Raw genomic sequence first — 19,594 nt, forward strand, 5'->3', positions numbered from 1 at the left:
TCATTTCCACATTCTTGCTTAAGTGGCCATTTTAGTGTAGAGAAGCACATTTTCTTTTGAAAGCCAACGCGAGTGTCTCCTTGACCCAAGGTCTCAACAATTTTTGAGCAACATAGGTATGATGGTTTAGAAAGAGTTTGATAGATCAAAAACAAATGCTGTGAAATTTAAATTTTTTCCCTTTGAAGAGTTATTGACAGAACATTCATTTGAAACAGTATATACATATATATATATATATATATATATATATATATATATATATATACATATATATATATATAATGGGGTCTATTTTCATTTCTTATTATTTACTGACATACCAAAATGACCATGTCTGAGTTTCCTAAGCATTAGCTTAGCAATAGCATGACTTCTCTAGACAGATTTCTCAGTTCTTATGAACATTTTGGTCTCAAGGCAGTGAAACAAATCAGTAGAATTTGGTAGGTTTTTTATTTTTCCTTTTTAATGATTAGATAAGAACAACTCTGTCTCCTTTCGTGTGTGAACATTGATGACCAATATCTACATGAACGCAGAGTGCAAGTAGTCAGCGTTCAGGCTCATTCCCCACACGATTTGTGGGGTGATTCACTGCTTTTGGTAGCAGACGCAAAGCAAGAAGAGAGGCCCCACGCTTTATTTGCCTGTGAAGGGCTGGGACGTCCAGGTTCACTGGGTGTGAAAAATCTGTTTTAGAGAAAAAAACATCAAAACAAAGTCCTCGTAGCTGTGTACTTTTCTACCTTTGGAGCTAGGATCCAAAGTCCAGTCTCGACAGGACTTACTTGCCTTCCAGAGAGCAGGGGTAGCTGCAGGGGATGGTCCCAGAGCTTTGCACAAACTGGGTTCTCTGTAGAAATAGTAGGAGCTTGGGATACAGAATAACACAACCAGTTTCTTTAGGAGAGGGAGTTCTCTAGGGGCGGAGCTGTGTACCTGGTCAACCTGACTGTATCCTGCACTCTGGTGAATCTGGGTTGACTTTGGACAGGTAAGAGGGGGTTGAGGCAATACTGATGTGAGTATTCTGTCGGCTGTCAAATGCTGGACAAGTACCCTGCTCCCAATTTTTAATGGCTAAATATTTTGAAATAAGCTGTTTATAGTTTTAAAAGTATTTATGTACTGATTTATATAGAGCAGAGTATGGAGCATTCTACAAAACACTTTTTTCTTTTGAAATTGATCAAAACAGTAGATCAACATTACCAAAAGCTAAGGGAAAAGGGGGGGGGGGAATAACCCATTATCCTACCTTCTGTTTTTTCTGCATGAAAATAGATTTGAGAGCTGTAAGCGTGGTTCAGTAAGTTAAGTGCCTGACTCTTGATTTCAGGTCAGGTCATAATCTCATGGTCATAAGATCAACCCCTCGTGGGATTTGTGCTGGGTGTGGAGCCTGCTTAGGATTCCCTCTCCCTCTCTCTCTGCCCCTCCACTGCTTGCACATGTACTCTCTCTCTCTCTCAAAACAAACAAACAAGATTTGGATATGGTCTCAATCATAATGCACATATAATTTGTATTTTTTTTTTTTTTAAGGTTTATGTATTTAGGGGAGCCTGGGTGGCTCAGTTGGTTAAGCATCCGACTTTGGCTCAGGTCATAATCTCGTGGTTTGTGAGTTCAAGCCCGCGTCAGGCTCTCTGCTAACAGCTTAGAGCCTGGAGCCTGCTTCGGATTCTCTCTCTCTCTCTCTCTCTCTGCTCCTCCCTTGCTTGTGCTCTGTCTCTCTCTCTCTCTCTCAAAAATAAATAAACATTAAAAAAATTTTTTTAATTTATGTATTTATTTTTGAGAGAGAGAGAGAATGTGAGAGAGAGTGAGTGGGGAAGGGGCAGAGAGAAAATACCAAGTAGACTCTGCACTGTTAGTGCAGAGCCAGACACGGGGCTTGATCTCACAGACTGTGAGATCATGACTCGAGCTGAAACCAAGAGTTTAGATGCTTAACGGACCGAGCTGCCCAGGCACTCCTGTGTTCTGCTTTAAAAAAAAAAGTTGTTTTTTAATGTTTTTATTTTTGAGACAGAAAGAGACAGAGCATGAACGGGGGAGGGTCAGAGAGAGGGAGACACAGAATCCGAAGCAGGCTCCAGGCTCTGAGCTGTGAGAACAGAGCCCGAAGCGGGGCTCGAACCGTGAACGTGAGAACATGACCTGAGCCAAAGTCCGACGCCCAACTGACTGAGCCACCCAGGCACCCCTCTTCATAATTCATTTTTAATGTCTGTGTAATATCTCATTAGGAAGATGTACCATAACTAACATTTTCCCTATTATTGGGCATCTAAGTTGATTCACATTTTGTAGTGAACATCTCTTTTGGGGTGGGAGTGGGGGCGGGGATCATTTCTTAAGATCAGTTCCAGCAGTAAGATTACTGTGTCAAAGGGAAGAGACATTTTTATGACTCTTGATACACATTGTTAAACTGTTTTACAAAAGGTTTGACCTTCTTTGCACAACTTAAAGGTGAATCATCAGCCATGATCCAGGGCTTACATTTTGGACAGTTAATTATTATTTCCATATTAGGCAGAGAGACAAGTTCTGTGCACATTTGAACTTCTTCTAATTGCTTTCATTACATAGAGCTGACTTGTCGAGAAAAATGTCCTGGCTGTGAGACATTCCAGACAACAGAGCCATCACTTTTGAAAAGTTTGGACCAATCCCAATTTTGTAATCAGTTCCCAGGGCTGTTCATATTTCTTTTGGCAGAGATGTCTGTCTCTGTGGTCAAATGCAGCTGAATGGTTGAAGTCACAGGGTGAGCTGATCAAGGTGCCTATTTTAGCATTAGGTTGGCAGTCTGTGGCCAGGTGTCTGGGTATTTTGAGAGAAGTCATTTTGAAAAGTAATTTGCAATTCATAACCGTGAATAGTATCAGAAGAGTCATATGCAGGTCCTCTGTGGAAATTCTCCCCCCTCCCCTTCCCTATACCAATTGGAAGATAATCATTGGGTTTTGGTGGAAACACATGAACTGCAAGGAAGTCAGGATGCTTTAGTCCTGGCCACACATCTCATGGTGCCTGTGCTTTGAGCTGGGTTTCCCCCTCTGACAAGCAAGAATGTTGGAAGCAAGAGTCCCAAAGTCCCTAAATTTTTTTAGGTTCTCTGTCCAGTGGATGACTCCAATTGTATCTTCATTTTTTAAAAAAATGTTTATTTTTCGGAGGAAAAGAGAGGGCACATGTGCGAGTGGGGGAGGGGCAGAGAGAGAGGGAGGGAGAGAGAGAACCTCAAGCAGGCTCTGCACATGATTCAGGACTTGGGGCTCAAACTCACACACCGTGAGATCATGACCTGAGCTGAAATCAGAGTCAGATGCTTAACTGACTGAGCCACCCAGGCGCCCCTGTATCTTCATTTTTGTAGCCAAAGATGTAATTTCCCTATTCACTGGTGGTTCTGTCAGACAACAATGGAAAAGAACAGGATGTGAAACACAAACCAATGTTTATATTTTGACATTTCTACTAAAAGGTTTCATGGCATATATAATTAGAACTAATGGCTATAACTATGTTAACTACCTATGGCTTGAAATTACTGAGACCATCCCTGTTCCTCATTAATATGTTAAACATAAAACCAGGAAAAAAAAAAATAGCACTCACTCTTGTCCAGCAGGTTGAGAGGAAGTTGATCCAATCTGTGTAACTGGTCTTGAATTTACTGACCATTACTTTATTTGCTGACTGTAAAAATTCTAGCATAAAAAAATAGCATTCTCAGCAGCAACATTTTCAAACATGAAGGCCAACGATATTTTATTTAGCATAGCATATTTATTTATTTATTTATTTATTTTTATTTATTTTTGAGAGAGAGACAGAGTGCAAGCAGGGGAGGAGCAGAGAGAAAGGGAGACACAGAATCCAAAGCAGGCTCCAGGCCCTGAGCTGTCAGCACAGAGCCCAATGTGGGGCTCAAACCCACAAACTGTGAGATCATGACCTGAGCTGAAGTTGGACGCTGAACCGACTGAGACAGCCAAGTGCCCCTAGCATAGCATTTTTAAAATCTAAAAGCAATTTGATAAAAGAAAGAAAAAAAAAAAAAACACAACTTTGGCCATTTAGGGGAAGAATAAAGGATACAGTCACTTTCTGTTAGCTCAACTGAATTATTTTTCACTTAGTCTCTTAATAATAGTAGCTATTCTCATTTTCTCCTACGAAGGCACAGTCAGAAGAGAGATTTAATCATGAAGTTTGTGGTCACTTTAATGTAGTTGCTCTTAGAAGGCTTTTCAGTCGACTATGGAAACTTCATCATGAGAGGCAAGGTGAAGGTCACTCTAGCTGAGTTCGAGCAGTTTACTTAACCTGTCTGCTTCTCTACTAGTAAAATGGGTTGTTGTGTGGATTCAAGCTAATATAGTAAAAGCACCGAGCTACTCTCTTGCACGTGAGGATGCTATATTTAGAGAGGAACCCAATTCTCAACCTCTCCCCAAGGGATAGTTGTAGGAAAGTGCTGGATGTCAGGCCTGAAGGGTTGAGACAGTTTGAAAGTTTGAAAGCAGCTTTTAGCATCATAAAGCCATCCATATTCTTTCATCAAATTCAGCTGTTTTGTTTTTTGTTTTTTTGAATGCCTATGATGAACCAGGTACTAGGGGTACTATTGTGAACAAAACAGAAAGAGGTCCTGCCCTGCTGAGTGGACAGACAATAAGTAAACAAACAGGATTCACCAGATGGAGATAAGTGCTATTTAAAAAAGAAAAAAACAAAACAAAAACAGAGTATGGAGATAAGATAGAGAGTGATAGGATGGGAGGGATGCTGTTTTGGATAGGGCTTTCGGGTCAAATAAGATCAGCCTCTTTGACCAGAAGACATTGGAGCAGTGTTCCTGAAAGAAGTGAGGGTGCTCTGAACTTGTGATATGAATCCTGGGCAGAAGATATCCCAGTCAGAGAGAACAGTATGAGCAAAGGCCCTGAGGCAGCAGCATGTTTGGTATGTTCTACTAAAGAGGCCAGTGTTGTGGCTAGAATGGAGTAAACAAGGAAGAGAATGGGACTAGGGACTGAGACCACAGAGCTGGGTAGGGTGGCTGGATCATATAAAGCCTTGTACATTAAAATAAGCACATTCTTTGGCTTTTATTTTGAGTAAAATGGAAGCTAAGGAGATTTTTAAAAAATATATTTTATTTACTTTTGAGAGAGCACAAGCTGGGGAGGGGCAGAGAGGGAGGGGCAGTGAGAGAGGGACAGAGGATCTAAAGCGGGTTCTGTGAGCCCGATGTGGGGCTTAAACTCATGACCTGCAAGGTCATGACCAGAATCGAAGTCAGGTGGCTCAACCGACTGAGCCACCCAGATGCCCCAGCCATGGAGATTTTTGTGCAGAGAAGTGACATCACCTGACTTTAAAGGAGATTTTTTAGTGTGATATAGAGTCAGGAAATGGAGGATAGGGTGGATGGGAAGAGGTCACATAGAATTGTGCTTTCCAAAATTGTAGCCACTAGCCATAGGTGGCTATTTTAATGTAAATCAGTTATTTAAAAATACGAATTCATATTCTTTTTTTTAATTTTTTTTTTTTTTTGAGAGAGAGAGAGAGTGTGTGTGCACGCGTGCAAGCAGGAGAGGAGCATAGAGAAAAAGAGAGAATCCCAAGCAAGCTCTGTGCTGTCAGCACAGAGCCCAAGGCAGGGCTGGATCTCACGAACGGTGAGATCATGACCTGAGCCAAAATCAAGAGTCAGATGCTCAACTGACTAAGCCATACAGGCACCCCTCAGATCCATATTCTTAATTGCACTACCCACATTCCAAGTGCTCAATAGCCACATGTAGCTAGTGGTTACTGTATTGGACAGTGAAATAGAAATAATTTCCATCATCACAGAAAGTTCTGTTGGACAGTGCTGATGGAATCTTAAAGACCTTCATAGAGTCTTTGGCTTTTACTCCGGGTAGATGGAAAGCCGTTGGAAGATTTTAAGCAAAGGAGGACATGCTCTGAGTTATGATTTTGAAAGATCACTAGGGTTGCCATGTTGAGAATAGACTGTGAGGGGCAAAGCTCAGAGACCATTAGTTATCTAGTTGGGAGATGATTGTGTCTTGGTTGGTTGCAGTGGTGATCATGAGAAATGGTTGGATTTTCAACATAGTTTGAAGGCAGACTCGGTAGGCTTTTCTGATAGAATTGATGTGTGATTTGAGAAGAAAGTGATAAAAGTGTTGTGGCTGAAGATGACGGGAGAGAACATAAAGCACAGGTGGAAGGATTGAACACACAGGGGAAGAGTCCCATTCATCATGAACTGGGAGACAGAGCAGGGCTGCTGCTGGAAGAAAGAGGTCTAGAGCGCCCTCATCTGAGTACTAAAAGATGGAGAGGTAAAGGGAGAGATAGGTGTGCCCAAACTGTAAGAATGGTGGAGAAGATTCCAAGTAGTTATTGGAAAGGGCCCATTTGAAGTTGGGGATTATGAAACCATCTACTCTTTTGATTCTCTCCAGCAGAATATGACTGCTTGCATACAAGCAAGGGGGAAAGAGATGAGTGGGTTCATTCAGGGCTGATGTTTTCCTGGATGGATTTGTGACAAGGATATTATAACATGGAGTCAAACTTGATAAAGAGGAGAGTGAAAAAAGCAGAGGGCTGATGAATTGGGAGGAAGTAGAGGGATCAGCACATTTTCTTTGTTTCTTTTTTTTTATTTCTAAAGTTTATTTATTTTGAGAGAGAGAGAGCACAAATAGGGAAGGAACAGAGAAAGAGAATCCCAAGCAGGTTCCGTGCTGTAAATGCAGATCCCGATGTGGGGTTGGAACGCATGAACTGTGAGATCATGACCTGAACCCAAACAGAGAGTCGGATGCTTAATCAACTGAGCCACCCAGTGGAGGCACTAATAGTTCTAAGAACAGTTGCAGCTGTAGACCATGCAAGTTAGAAGGAGAGATGCACATCGAGGGGTGCCTGGGAGTCAGCAATTTCTCAGATGGATGTTTCAGGTGACAACAAGTTCCAGCCTTTGGAATCTATGCAGCTGTATCTTCGTTCTGGGCTGACTTGCTATGTCCCGGGATTCCACATAATCTGATCTCACTGTGGATCTCATGTAGGCGGGTTTGGAAACCAAAAGCCCAAGAGCATGGCTGTGGGGCCTACCCCACAGTTCCAGGCCCATAGCAAATAGGCTGTGTAACCATGGACCTTGAGGAAATGAACTTCATGGTCCCTTCCATCTCTCATCTGTGACTGTATGGCCTCATTATAATTACAGTCTTTTTCCAAACACTGACCTTCAAGATGGACCCTGGGGGATGTGCCTATTAAAAATATGCAACTTGGGGTGCCTGGGTGGCTCAGTCGGTTAAGCATCCGACTTTGGCTCAGGTCATGATCTAGTGAGTTCGAGCCCCGCGTCGGGCTCTGTGCTGCCAGCTCAGAGCCTGGAGCCTGCTTCTGATTCTGTGCCTCCTTCTCTCTCTGCCCCTTCCCTGCTCATGCTCTGTCTCTATCAAAAATAAATAAATGTAAAAAAAAAATTTTTTTTTTAGATGCATCTCTATCAAAAATAAATAAATGTAAAAAATAAAAATAAAAAAAATAAGCCTCGGTGGCTCAGTCAGTTAAGCAGCCGAGTCTTGATTTTGGCTCAGGTCATGATCTCAGGGTTCATGGGGTCGCGCAGGATCTGATAGCACAGAGCTGGCTTGGGATTCTCTCCTTCTCTCTCTGCCCTTACCCTGCTTATGCTCTTTTTCTCTTTCTCAAAATAAATAAACATTAAAAAAATATGCAACTTTGCAAATATTTATCTGCTGCTTCTTGGAATATTAAACTCTTGGAAAGCTGTCTTCTGAGTCACATGACAGAATGTTGGCCATGTGGTCACCTGAGCCTGTGTGACAGGAATTCTATACCCGCTGCATCTGGATCTAGGTGTCCTTCAGGCCCTACTCTCTCCAATGCTCTCCACCTAACAAGCATTTCTCCTTCTCTGTATCTCTCTCTATTTTATTTATTTTATTTATTTTATTTTATTTTATTTTATTTTATTTTATTTTATTTTATTTTGTGTCGCCTGGTGGCTCAGTCGACCAAATGTCTGACTTTGGCTCAGGTCATGATCTCACGGTTCATGAATTTGAGCCCCACATAGGGCTTTGCCCTGACAGTGTGGAGCCTGCTTCAGATTCACTCTCTCCCTTTCTCTCTGCCTCTCCCCCTCTTGCTCTCTCTCTGTCTCTCAAAAATAAACAAACATTAAAAAATATATAAATTTATTTTAAGTAATCTCTAAGCCCAACATGGAGCCTGAACCCGCCACCCTGAGACAGGGAGTGACATGTTCTACCAGCTAAGCCAACCAGACACCCCGCATTTTTCTCTTTTAATTGTGTTAGTGCCTCATAGGAGAGCTCCTTCAGCAGAAGTGATAGAGGCTGTTGCTCTCAGAATCGAATGCAATATTGTGACCTGTAAATTCCTATGACCATTTCAACATTTTGTTGATATTTATTCAGGAGAGATTCCAGAAGGCAAAACTGCCCCCTCCTTTCCCCTCCTCCTCCTCACCAATCACTCTAACCTCTCTCTCGGGCTGTGAGAGTATTAAGAACAATCTAAGGTAAATTTTTAACACGATGGTCTAGCTTGGGCTTTGTAGGCTTGGCTAAATGAAGTAAGTGGTAGTTTTTAGCCAAAATAACTGCATTGTTTGGACAAGTTTTCTCCTTTGAGTTTTCTAGGGTCATTGGAATGATCTAACTACCTTTACCTGCTATTTGAACTGGCTGAGCTCTGGAAGGACAGAAAACAAAAGAAGGGTGTTGAAATGCAAATAGACAGCTCTAAATTCCAGTCCCGGGCTGCCAAAATAGAGCCAAAACTGACAAGGAGGGTCTCCACAGAGGTCTGTGGAAAGCTCTAGAAAAATCTCACAAGATGTATTCCTTTTCGTGAATTGGAGTCCTCCGGTAGGTAAGAAAAACAAAAACAAAATAAAAACAAACAAAGGATTTCATACTTGGAATTTGCTCAGTACCAGTTGAATAGCTAATTGTTTCTTGTTTTCATCCCCCACCCCTCCTTTTTTTTTTTTCTGCCTGAATAGATAATCCTTACAAAACATCCATTCATTCTACAAGTGAAAATTTCAGGAATACTCGACACTGACCTTGGCAAGACTAATGGACCGAGATTGAGTGATGGATTTGTGTGTGTTGTGTGGCTGATGTGCGTTTTGGTGTTTTGTATGCTAGTTTAAGAACATTTAAGCGATAGGATAGAAAAGATTTATGACATCTTAATTAATGAATATGATGAAGGCTTCAACTTATAGATGAAATGATAAGATATAACATTATATTTATAGCTTATTTTTGAGCACAAATTTGATTGTGTTTGTTGTTTCAAGAAAGGACCTGCTGATAATTAATGCTAGCTTTCCAATGTGACCACTTTAACTGATATGTAAACAATTATTTTTTTTTTAGGAAAATAAAATAAGGGGCAATACAGCCTACTGAAAAGGACACACAATATCAGATTCTTAGTTTTCTATATTAAATTCGGGCTCTTATTTGACTTCTGCTCTGAACTGGCTGTGTGACTTTGAATAAGTGATTAAGTTCCTTTTTTCAAAAACATATAAAATTGGAATGAGAAATATGTGATGGTGAAAAAAATATTTGTGAAGGCGTTTTAAAGTGCCAGGAGGAAAGCACAATCAGAAACCACAGTCAGGTTGGCTTTTTCACTGAAAATATCTGATTTTGTCAGTAAACCTACATTTTAGTATGTTAGTTTTTTTTTTTTTAAGCCATTTAATTTCAAGTGCTTACAAAATCTTCAGTGTGTTAATGGAAAGAAACGCCATACACTCCGGATGGCTACATAGCAACTTTATTCGGGTAAAATAATCTCTTAAATCCTTGTATACAGAGTCACTAACTGTTGGCTTTATAAGGTCAGTTTCAGCATACCAGCCCTGTGGCTGTTAGGAGCTGAGTGTGTCCAAGATAGCATTAACTCGAACAAACACAAACAGCAAATCGTTTAAACAGTACCAGTTGATCTGTATGTAACCCGGTCTGAAAAGAGGATTCCTCAAAAAGCTCACCAGCAAAGTTACGTTAGTCACGGAGATTGTTAGGTGGTACGCGTGGAGGTTAGCTATGCCTTATTAAAAAGCAGAGGTTAGAAAATGGAATCTTAAATTCAGATACTCAAACCATTTTAAAGGCTACAACTTGCAGGCCAACCTTCATTTCTGACTGCTGACTACTTTTGAAGGAGAAAACTTTGGAAACTGATATTCTGGTTCCCAGGTCCTCAAAGAAGCGAAGTGAAGAAGTAAATTCTGCTGGGGTTAGCAGAAGCCTTGCGGTTTTAGGAACGGAGGATGCCAGGCTCCCTGGGTTCTGAGTTCCAGTTATTGACTCTGTCCGTGAGTCACCCTGACTAGTCACCCACTGTCTTGTGTTTCCTTCTTTAGGGAAGAGCTAAGACTATTGATTTTTTTTTTTTTTAAGATTTTATTTTTAAGTTATCTCTACACCCAACGTGGCTCAAACTTACAACCCTGAGATCAAGAGTTGCATGACTGCAACTACCTACCGACTGAGCCAGCCAGGCGCCCCAGACTATTGACTTTTTCAGAGGTTGCAAAACACATTATAAAAGGATAGGATGGCACTAAACAAACATGTAATTATGAAATATTAGAGGGGGTACATATTAATAAAGCAAACGCATTCCTTTTTTTTTTTTTTTTTTTTTGTAAGTAATCTCTACACCAACATGGGGCTTGAACTCACAACCCCAAGATCAGGAGCCACATGCTGTACTGACTGAGCCAGTCAGGCACCACTATAAGGGTAAGTGGATTCTTTTGAAAATTAGAAGTTGATAATCTTTATGTAAGAATAGGGAGTTTGACTTCAAAATACAGTTTTATGTTTGAACATTGTGAATTTGGGTCCTTGTTTGCTCTGTTAATCTATGTTGCTTACTGAAAGGAAACTGTTAACAAGTTGCCTTACTGGAATGGTTAATTGCTTGTCGGGGATCAGAATCCCCCCAGTCCTTCTAGAAACGTGTATTTAAATTTAGTAACCTGACTTTCAAAGAGGGAAACTAATATTTATTCATTGAGTGGAGGGCACTGAGTATGGGTTTCTGTATGTGTTGTAAACAAACCAAAAGTACAGAGTGAATCCTCTAGAGACCCTAAAAAAGTTATCTGTTTGTTTGTTTTGAAGGAAATTGAGGCACCCATTTTTTTCCTCACTTTCCCAGGACCACTATTAAGCACCAGCTTGGGTTTTGAATTCTGTCTTCTTGCTGGACATCAAGTCGAGGCCTCCTTAACACAGCAAACCTTTCAAAAATGGAACCCAATGTTTGTTAGTTTTCTTAATGGTGCCTCTCATAATTAAAAAAAAAAAAAAAAAAAGAGTATAAATTTGAACTTTCCATCCTTTCAGACTTGTTTAGACCCTCTACCAATCTACCCAGTCCTGAGATCCCTTCAGGTTTTCCATCAGTGTCTAGCATCCCTTTTCTGATTCCAAGTGATGGACTATATTCTCATCACCCCAAATTAACAGCTATTGTTATTTTTGTCATATCTGTTTCAATTTTTTAATGACATAAAACATTGGAGATAAGGTCAAGTTTCCTTTGAATACTAATTCGACTTCCATTTCTTCCTTCTGTCCTCACCTCATAGAACCCCTGTTTAGTTTGATTTGCGCTTTAAAAATATTTTATATATGGGGGCTCCTGGGTGGCTCAGTCAGTTGAGCATCCGACTTTGGCTCAGGTCATGATCTCACAGTTCATGAGTTCAAGCCCCACATCGGGCTCACTGCTGTCAGCACAGAGCCCGCTTCAAATCCTCTGTTCCCTGCTCTCTCTGCCCCACCTCCACTCATGCATGCACTTTCTCTCTCTCTCAAAAATAAACGTGTGGGGCGCCTGGGTGGCGCAGTCGGTTAAGCGTCCGACTTCAGCCAGGTCACGATCTCGCGGTCCGTGAGCTCGAGCCCCGCGTCAGGCTCTGGGCTGATGGCTCAGAGCCTGGAGCCTGTTTCCGATTCTGTGTCTCCCTCTCTCTCTGCCCCTCCCCCGTTCATGCTCTGTCTCTCTCTGTCCCAAAAATAAATAAAAAACGTTGAAAAAAAATTAAAAAAAAATAAAACAAAATAAACGTGTAAAAATATGTATTTTCTATATGTTTATGGCACCCATAATTAATATGTAGTATTGTTTTATGATTTTAAATACATATGAATGGTTCCATATGTACTTATTTTTCTATGATTTGCTTAGTTTCACTGAATGTTTTTTGATATCTATCCATGTATCCATATATACATATATCTATCCATATATATTATTTATATTTATATTTATATATAAATATACCAGATATAAATTATTTATAATTTCCTGGTATTTCATGGTATGAATAATACTATATTTTATCAATCAGTCCATTAGTGGATATGGGATCTTTTTATATTAAAATTTTATTTTATTTTATTTTATTTTTTTACAGGATCATTCTTTTATTTGCTTATTTATTCATACACAACACAGACTATTAGGGAGATATGGATTGTTTTACAATGTTAGCGAACATAAACAATGCTTATATTATTTTTACCTATGTCAGATACAGGTGTTAGTTTTTTATGCTGGATACCAGCATGTAGAATCACTACATTTTAAATATACCAAATATCACTTTCAAGAGATATCACCAAATTGATTTTCAACTGTTTGAAAACTGTTCCCTAAATACTCTCAACACTTGTTAGACTTGCTTCCTTTAAAATTTATTTAAAAACATTTTTTTTTCTTGTGATAAGGACTCTTAAGATCTCTTAAGCAACTTTCAAAAATGCAATATGGTATAGTTAACTATCGTCACTAAGCTGTACATTACGTCCCTATCGGGCTTCTTAATTTTTGCCAATTTTAGTGGTAACCAATGGTTTTCTCTCGGGTTTTCTAGCTTCCTTTCAGTTCATTATATTTGCAGTCCTTCCCTAAGGACCGATTTGTTCAGAGGCTCTCCGGGCCAGACACTTCAGAGGCTCTCCACTATCTGCTCAATCCAAACCGCGGCGGCCCCAGCCAGACGCTCTGCAAGCAGCTCTGTACGTGCCTGGCTGCACCAAAATGAGCTACTCACCATTTTCTCAAATGCAGCTCTTGTTTTTCTGCCTCTGCAACTTGATCACGCTCTTCTGTGTTACTTTATTGATTCAATAAATATTTAGTGAGTTCTTTACTTCCTGCCAGGTGCCGAGAATGTAAGGGTGAACCAGAAAGGCAATATCTAGGCGTGCACGGAGCTTACGATTTCTAGCAGAGGATGGGAGGGGCAGAAAGAAACCAGTAAAAACAAACAAACAAACAAGATCATTTTTCATAGTTGTAAGTACTATAAAGAAAGCGAAATGGAATGTTCATGTGACTTTGTGTGGAGTTGGGTGTGTTGGGCAAGGGGCTGGGGCGGGGAGTCCAGGGTACGTGGGCATATCTGCGTGGGAGCCTTAGAAGGGCAGGTGCTCAGGGAAGGCTTTGCAGAGGAGGTGATATTCCTCCTGAGATGAGCCATATGAAGCTCACTCACAGCCCAGGCATGTTGCTCACCTGGAGCTGCTTCTAGGCAGGGATGGCCCGGGTGCACTGAAGAACAGAGCTGCCTCTGTGGCTGGGTGGTCAGGACTAGGGGAGTGGTTGATGCCAGAGGAGGCACCTTGCTGGTGTTCTCTTCAACTGTAGTTTGTCCTTTAGATATATATTTATTTACTTTTAAAGTAAACTCTACCCCCCACATGGGGCTGGAACTCACAACCTTAAGATCAAGAGGCTCATATTCTACCAACTGAGCCAGCCAGGGGCCACTGTAGTTTATCCTCTTTCCTTTCTTTCTTTCTTTCTTCTTCTTTTTTTTTTTTAAGTTTACTTATTTACTTATTTTTGAGAGAGAGACAGAGAAAGGGAGCCAGTGTGAGCAGGGGAGGGGCAGAGAGAGAGAGGGAGAGAGAGAATCTCAAGAAGGCTCTGTGCTGTCAGCACAGAGCCCCACACAGGACTCGATCTCACAAACCGAGAGATCATGACCTGAGCTGAAATCAAGAGTCAGACTTAACCGACGGAGTCACCCAGGTGCCCCCTGTAGGTTGTCCTTCAAAGCCATGATCAAATGCTCTTTTTATACCCATGCCTGAGCCTGCCAGCTGAGAGCCATCTTCCTGGACCCCCATGGCACAGTGAAGGTCCCTCTTATGGAACTTTATGTGGCACTTTGGGATCTTGGTGTCTGTTCTCCCAAGAGCTAATTTGCTTTCATTTTGAAACTTTGTTTCTACCTTGTAGGGGGCAATATTTTATTTTACTTTATTTTTTTAGGTTTTATATTTTTAAATAATCTCTATACCCAATGTGGGGCCCAAACTTACAACCCCAAGATGAAGAGTCTCAGGCTCTACTGACTGAGTCAGCCAGGCACCTGGCCAATATTCTTATCTTAGAATGAGGAAAGTAGAGGGAGAAAAGGTACAATGCAGAAGAAGCCTGTCCTTTTGATTGAGTCACTTTGGAAGGGCCTGAGTTTCAGTGAAATAAACTTCCCTTTAGTGTACCTAAGCTAATTTTCACAGTGGCTCATAAAATTAATTTACTTTTCTTTAATAACTGTTAAGACCAGTTGGAGTTCCCAAAGTGACATTTTTATCCCACCTAGGTTTTTTTTTGTCAGAATATCAGTTATTCATTGCTATTAACAATTAATAATCATTAACAATCTTGGTTTGTTTACTTTTTTTTTTAACTGTAGTAGTTTGTTTTTTTTTCTTTTTAATGTTTATTTATTTTTGAGAGAGAGAGAGAGACAGAGCATGAGCAAGGCAGGAGCAGAGAGAGAAAGACACAGAATCTGAAGCAGGCTCCAGGATCTGAGCTGTCGGCACAGAACCCAACAAGGGGTTCAAACCCACGAACTGCAAGATCATGACCTGAGCTGAAGTCGGACACTTAACTGACTGAGCCACCCTGGTGCCCCTGTTTACTCTTTTTTTTTTTTTTTAAGTAACCTCATGGGACTCAAACTCATGACCCTGAGATTAAAGATTGCATGCTCCATGGACTGAAACAGCCAGGTTCCCCAACAATCTTGTTTTAGATGCTGTGTCCACTCTGAGCTTCAGCTTTTTATGCAGAAGTGATGGTGTGTTATCTGCAACGGGGACCTTTCTCCAGCTCCACCAGCTGTTGAGGGCAACATTGTGTGCTGGAGACTGATATATGTTTCATGTGGTTATATCCCTTTATCTTCAGGATAATCTTTGAGTTGTGAGTTAGATTTATTTTCTAGATGAAAAAAAAAAAAAAAGACAGGTTCACAGAGGTCATTTTCTGTTCCCAGGTTACAGAATTAGCAAATAGTGAGCTCACATTTAAATTTGGGGCTTCTGACCACTTCTTTGTGAAGCTGCCATGCTTTAAATAATAATATAGCACACGCCAACCGCTTGCTATTTCCAGATACAACCTGAACCACTGTGCTCTTAACCACTGTGATGTGCTGTTAATCTCTTCTTCCTTCTTTAAGTCTCATTTTCTCTGAGCATTTATCAGACAGCGAGAGGCAATTCATGGAGGAGGGAAGAGCATGAACTCTGTCTGGAGCTAGATTGTTTGGGTCAAGGGCTTCTCGAAAAGCTTACTAGCTGTAAGCTAGTAAAATCCCTGTCTTGTTCTTCCCTTGTTACCTAGCAAGTAACTAGGGGCAAGTTACTTAACATCTCTATAGGTTGGTTTCCTTATTTTTAAGGTGAAGATAATAACCATATTACCTCATTGGGTTTTTGTAAGGATTAATGGGATAATGCCCATAAAGGGCTTAGAAGGAGCCTCCTGACCCCTGGAGCTAGCATGGGCCTCCCACAGGCACTCAACATCTCTGCCCTCCTCCTACTTCCCTCTGAGTGGTCTTCCCACAGTGGGTGGACTGCCTTATCTCCCCAGTGACAGTGTGAGCTCTTGCTGGCTTGGTCTGCTTGTTCAAATCGTAGGCTCCAGGGCAGTGCCTGGCATGTAGTTGGTGCTCAGTGTGTATTTGTTGTATGTGTTTCGGATAAACCTGAACTACAGGTTCCATTTTGAACAAAATAATCGCTACTCTGGTTTCCTGTCAATATGCCCTATGAATTAGCGTTCCCCGAAATTCCATTTCCAGGGCTTCAAATGTGCTCTCAAATGACTCATGAATCTGCTCTTCTGGTTCTGACCATTTTTAAAATCTGTGTCTCCAACTACCTATTGGAAAGAAAATCCTGTAGGCATCCCAAACTCTACATGTTCAAAACCAAACGCACTGCCTTTTCCTTCAGACACAGGTCTTTCTTCTGTGTCCCCAGCCTGGTTGATGACATGTGCCTTCACCTGCCCACTTAGAGACCTTGGAGGCTCCCGTACTCTCCCCTCTTCCCCTCAGCCTGCAGCCAGCCACCTAAGTGGCTGCCCAAAACTTGCCTGTGAGTCACAGACAGAGGTCTGAAGCCAGTTTTCAGCCACCAGACTCCAAAGCTTGCACCCTCAACCTGAGAAATTTCTCCAAAGAAGTCCCTCCTTTAACCTCGGGATCCTTGTGTTAGTTTGGACTGGATGTGTCCTGGCATGTCCCACCAGCCTTCCTTGTGTGCTTGTGTACAGCTCCTTCTCCACCCCGTGGCAAGCACTGGCTTTCTAAGATACAAATTCAGGGGCTACCTGGGTGGCTCAGTCGCTGAAGCATCCAACTTTGACTCAGGTCATGGTCTCCCGGTCTGTGGGTTCGAGCCCCGCGTCGGGCTCTGTACTGACAGCTCAGAGCCTGGAGCCTGCTTCGGATTCTGTGTCTCCCTCTCCCTCTGCCTCTCCCCCGCTCACGCTCTGTCTCTTTCTCTCTCTCTCTCTCTCTCTCTCTCAAAAATGAAAAAAACATTAAAAAATAAAATAAAATACAAATTCTGTCTTGTGACTGCTGCATTAAAACCACTGTTGGCTCCTTGTGCATGTTTTAAAATCTAAACTCCTCACACAGCATACAATCCCTTTCTTTGTCTTTGTGTAGCTTCCCTCCCCACTCCGTGGCCCCTGCCCTCAGTTGCACCTTAGCCTTAAGGTCTCCTGCTAGACCAGGCAGGTTCTGCACATGCTGCTCTGGGCCTAGAACACCCTTTCTCCCCTTTGCTTAGTGAAGTCTTTTTCATCCTTCAACATTTAGCTCGCAAGCCACATCCTCTGTGAAGGCTTTCAAAGAGGGCCCCAGTCAGCCCCTCCCACCAGTGTCCCTCACACGGCCTTCTGCGCCCACGATTTGGGTGAACACATTTCTGAATCAAGAGTGCAGATGTGACAGTTCAGATGGCAAAGACTGTGCTCCTGGAGACAATGGGACGGATAATTGAACGAAGTCCAGAAGAACCTCGTGGGAGATCACTCCTTCTTCCTCTCCACCACCCTGTGAGGGGCCAGGAAGGGCCCTTCTCTGGCAGGGAGCTGTTTGTATCTCTTCGTATCTGCCCCGCACCTGGCACGATGCCCACCCCAATCGTTGTTGCCGAGTGTCTGAGGATTCTACCGGGCCTGAGATTTTTTAAAGAACAGATCCAAATCTCATGTGTAAATTCCGCCAAATAACCAACCAACCCAACCAAGCCAGTAAGAGACATCGTTTGCATCTTGGCTTTATCCCTAAGATGATTTGCTTTTCCTAGCCTCCGCTTCCTCGTCTGTGAAACAGGGATAGGAGTAGCTATTTCCAGGGGTTGCTGTGAAGATTAAGGGAGCGAATTGAAGGAAATTAGCAAACACAGGGCCTGGCTCAGGAGTCTTTGTTTCAGGCGCAGAGATATGTGGAGCTCATCACTATAAACAGGAACTGGGAGACAAGGTCATGTCCTGAAATAACTTTTTAAGGTTAGGATTTCATTGGGAATTTTAAAAGTTAAGACAATGAAGAATACCACTGATATTTACTAACAGCGTTAGCATTCGAGGATGCATCCTCCTAAATTTTACAAGAACTCTCTTTTATCCACAAGATTTATAGTCGGGCTGGGGAAGGTGTGGTTCACCATTTGTTTTGCTGCACCTTTGTTTATCTGCTGTCTGATCCCAAACTTAGCCCTGCAAAGGAGTCGGTGGGGTGAGTGCTTTACAGATTGCGGGGCCCCAACCCCACACGCCTACTGAATCAGAATTGGGGGCAGGAAGGGGACTGTAGATGTACATTTATAAAAACCTCCCCTTGTGGTTTGATCATCTGCAAGTTTGGGGAACCACTAGTATATGTATCGCTAGAAAAGCATACTGCTCAAAAGTCTCCATGACTCAGCTTCATCGTCTTTGTAATTAAAAAAAAAAAATGAGTTAATTTGCCTTTGTGTGAACTATTAGCTTTCTTAATGCCTGTTTCACCTTCACCGCGGTCTGTTCATCCTGGAACAGGATGAACTGGAAAGAACCGTTCCAGTTAAACAATAGTAGAAAAAAAAGGTGCAAACTTTACCAGCTTCCCTACCACCTTAGCATCAGTGAGGTGTTTCCCCCCATGTCCTCCTGGGGCAATTTAAATGCTAATGTGTCAGTACTATAATCTCTTTAGCAATCAGATAGAATTGTTTTTCTGCCAATCTTATTTCTCTTTGTTTTATATTTGTTCATTCATTCGTTCGTTCATTTGTTCATTGTTAGAGAGGCATATGTTTATCATCTTTGACCTTTCAAACCTCAAGAGAAGAAGAAGAAGAAGAAGAAGAAGAAGAAGAAGAAGAAGAAGAAGAAAATTCCATCCTGGTATCTTCTCTGCAGTACTTTCAAGAGGAGAGGAGGGCATCCACCCTCTAAACCTGAGATCTGCAATTTGAATGTGCTGAGTCACCTAGTTTGCAGGGTCAAACATTTTGCACCTAGGAAAAGTACCGCAGAAAATAAAACTGTGAGCAGCTAGCTGGTATGTTGTTATTTGGATACGAATAAGAAGACTGGAACGGGGATCATGCATAGTAACTTATTATTAACTTTTAAACTTGTTTTCAGAGATTTCTAATAGCCTGGTAAATCCTCTTTCTGTCTGGTGATTTGTTGGTGAAATTCTTTAAATATTTCTTCCTGTTCCTGGAAAGTGAAAATGAATATAAATGGTAAAGCAGTTGTCTTACAATGTTTAGAAAAAAGGAAAAAAGAAATGGTCTTTGCCATTATTCTGAAGTTTTGCATAACTAAGCTTCTTGAATTAGCTTCCTTTCAAAGAATTAGTCACAAAAGCGTAACAGTAATGAACTAGATATTGAGGGCTGGTGTCTAACTTTAGTCGAACTTTCAGTAAGTCTGTTTTCTTATTTGATCATGTAGTTGAATAGACAGTGAGGAGATGTGACTACAACTGGATTAATAGGGGAAGTGGCAGGAAGCTGCAGTTTCCTGAGAATCGGAAAGAAAGTTTACAGAACGCTTGCTGGGAATGTGGATTATAGATAAAGATAAAATTCGTAACCATTTGTATTTAGAGTGGCTATTTTATTTCTATAAT

The 19,594-nt window shown here is 41.5% G+C and overlaps 1 long non-coding RNA gene across 4 annotated transcripts; it reads left to right on the top strand.

Moving 5' to 3' along the window:
- The first annotated feature begins 272 nt into the window (after positions 1-272).
- LOC113603874 (uncharacterized) lies at positions 273-19,570 on the top strand. 4 transcript variants are annotated; one of them, XR_008292939.1, is made up of 3 exons: positions 273-997; positions 10,785-10,877; positions 11,299-11,972. It is a non-coding gene; the product is annotated as an uncharacterized LOC113603874 (long non-coding RNA). The 4 variants fall into 4 exon arrangements; XR_008292936.1 differs by lacking the exon at positions 11,299-11,972 and adding an exon at positions 17,285-19,570 and having other exon boundaries at positions 274-997; XR_008292937.1 differs by lacking the exon at positions 11,299-11,972 and adding an exon at positions 18,757-19,570 and having other exon boundaries at positions 274-997.
- Positions 19,571-19,594: the final 24 nt, after the last annotated feature.

The sequence above is a fragment of the Acinonyx jubatus genome, chromosome E4 (genome assembly GCF_027475565.1).
Source record: "Acinonyx jubatus isolate Ajub_Pintada_27869175 chromosome E4, VMU_Ajub_asm_v1.0, whole genome shotgun sequence".
NCBI classification, from domain to species: Eukaryota; Metazoa; Chordata; class Mammalia; order Carnivora; family Felidae; genus Acinonyx; species Acinonyx jubatus.